This window comes from Montipora foliosa, chromosome 2 (genome assembly GCF_036669935.1).
Source record: "Montipora foliosa isolate CH-2021 chromosome 2, ASM3666993v2, whole genome shotgun sequence".
Classification (NCBI taxonomy): Eukaryota; Metazoa; Cnidaria; class Anthozoa; order Scleractinia; family Acroporidae; genus Montipora; species Montipora foliosa.
The window spans coordinates 11,044,396-11,047,131 of record NC_090870.1 but is presented as its reverse complement, the minus strand read 5'-3'; the positions used below and the strand labels follow the sequence as shown (position 1 = coordinate 11,047,131).

The 2,736-nt window shown below is 41.7% G+C and overlaps 1 long non-coding RNA gene across 1 annotated transcript in view; it reads left to right on the top strand.

Annotated features, from left to right (window-relative positions):
- The first annotated feature begins 314 nt into the window (after positions 1-314).
- Positions 315-2,736, top strand: part of LOC137989420 (uncharacterized) — a 15,319-nt gene continuing 12,897 nt past the window's right edge. Inside the window, exon 1 of the long non-coding RNA XR_011120884.1 lies at positions 315-523. This is a non-coding gene — a long non-coding RNA (uncharacterized lncRNA). The remainder of the gene's footprint in view (positions 524-2,736) is intronic.

Sequence of the window (2,736 nt, the reverse complement as noted above, 5' to 3'; positions counted from 1 at the left end):
TAAGAACATTCTAGAAATGACATTGTTGACTTCTATGGCTTCTATGGCTTATTTCGTAAGTACCGGTAACTATGAATAGACGGTTGATGCAATGTGCTTTCTTGAAGTTTCTAAAACTCTTCTCAGGAACTCGATCTACTATGATGGAATCTCTTTGTGTAACGATCTAACACGCCGTACATGTATAACTGTGTTAATGTAAGACTATTTACAGTCCGCAAAGTTTATGTATTTTTGGACAGTGCTTTTACGTAAGGCACTTTGCTCGATCGAATACTGAAAATGATCCGTAATTGGCATCTTCGTAACACGACACCCCAAGAAAGCAAGAGTTATGTTCATGTCATGAGCTTGGACTGCCTTTGCTTCTGTTAGTGTGGCCTTTTGAAGGGAACATCTCTTCTCTGTTCGACGATGGCAAGGAACTGTTTTATTCCCTTGGTTTTGCTCGCTTTTCTTATGTTTACTGTTTACTGCCTCTCAGAGACGTCCGCGGCATCTGCGGGCTCTCCTGTGAGCAAACGTGAGTTTATTTGATCTATTTCCGTGTTTGTTTGTTTCTATCTCTAAATGAATATCGGAACAAGTGTGAAAGTAGAAGATGCATCAATGATTCCTCTGGATTATTTTCTTTGAATGCGAACCACTGGTAAAGGGATGTGGTGGTGCCTAATCTCGGCATTTTCCAGGGTTTCTGACACAAACAGATCGCATAGGTCTATACGCTATTTGCAAATTATTAGTGAAGTGTGTTCATTTCTCTGTTTATCTCTCAAGTAACTTCGTTGTTTGTTGCAAGATTCTACCCATTCTTTCGTGAAATGAAAGGCTCACGACACTGCTATCGTAAGTTATGAATGTCAATGCGACTGGATCAGACATGATCTATTGGCAAAACTCCAATGAAATGTATTGATTTGATTTCCGTTCGGCAGTCCGATTTGTGGCTAAAGCATTCACTGAAAGGAATTTATACAAAGAACCCACACAATATTTGAGAAGAATAGGGGATGAAGTCCCTGGTGTTGTGGCTGTCCTGTTCTCTCCAGCAGAAGTGGCCGGTTTGGCAGTGATGTCTCTAAAAAGGCTTGTGGTGTATGAGGCCACCTAAGCAGAAACAGCCATCAGTCAACAAGGGACTTTGTATACAAAAATTTGGTTTTATCAACGGAGTTGATAATGTAAATTGGCCACCGTACAGAGATTCTAAAAGCTGACGTTTCGAGCGTTAGCCCTTCGTCAGAGCGAATCAAGGGATTATGGGTTACGTGTAGTTTTTATAGTAGAGTAGGAGCTACGCTATTGGTGGTAACATGGCAACGTGAAAAATAGGAATATATTAGTTAAATGAAAAGCGTTCGTTAATACCGTGAGGATTAAGGGTGCCGATTTGAAAGATGAATTTTTGTTCCAGATTCTTGCGGCTTTCCGTCGTACCTAGATGTAGGGAAAGGCCGCAGATAGCCATGTGTTTTTTGGAGTGGTTAGGCAGATTAAAATGGCGAGCGACTGGCTTGGATGCATCCTTGTCATTCTTCTCAACATCGCGAAGGTGTTCGCGGAATCGGTCACCTAGTCGTCTACCTGTCTCGCCAATGTATAATTTATTGCATAACGTGCAGGTTATGCAATAAATGACATTTGCGGAGGTACATGTGAAACGATCGGTGATCTTAACAGATCGCTTAGGTCCCGATATCTTGCTAGTGTTAACAATGAAAAGACAAGTTTTGCATCGTGAGCGCGCGCATTTGAAAGTGCCGGGTTGCTCGTTAGTTTTGAGCGCGCTTCTAACTAAAAAGTTGCCTACGTTTTTGTCGCGTTTGAATGAAATAAGTGGAGGTTGCGAAAAGATTCTGCCAGTCTCGGGATCATTTTGGAGTAATTTAAAATTACTAAGAATGATGCTTTTGACTGCGTGATTATGAGGATGGAAAGTGAGGGTGAATGGAATTCTGTCATTCTTATCTTTTTGTGACGTTTGTAGTGATGACTGTCGATCAAATTGTTGGGCGCGATGATGGCCCGCTTTGACCACAGAGACAGGATAGCCACGTTTTTCGAAGAACTGGCACATCTCCTCTGATTTGCTGGAAAAATCGGAGTCATCACTACATAGACGTCGAAGTCTAAGAAATTGAGAATAAGGGATGGAGTTCTTGACATGTGATGGATGTGACGATGAATACAACAAATAACTGTGTGAATCAGTAGGTTTGTAGTGCACACTAGTACAGAGCACGTTGCCTCTAATAGAAACGTTGATATCTAGAAAAGCCAATGAAGTTTCCGAAATTTCCCAGGTATATTTAAGAGCCGGATGAAAAGAGTTGACGGAGGTTATAAATTGATCGAGTTCTTCTCTGCTGGATGAAATAGCGCCGATGCAGTCGTCGATGTAACGGCCGTAGAGTTCAGGTTTGGGGCCGTTGTACTGACTAAAAAATTGGTGTTCAACATATCCTACAAAAAGATTGGCATAGCTAGGTCCCATTCTTGTGCCCATCGCTACACCATTAATTTGTTTGTAATAGTTGCCGGCGAATGAAAAACAATTAAGCGTTAAAACTAGTTCGGCAAGGCGGAGGAGCGTTTCCGAGCTAGGTTCTTGGACAGTGCGTTGATCGAAAAAGTGTTTAAGTGCTTGAAGACCTTCGCTATTAGGAATGACTGTGTATAGAGATGTAATGTCCATGGTGAAAATAAGTTTGTCTTGGCCGGAGAAATTGAAATCGC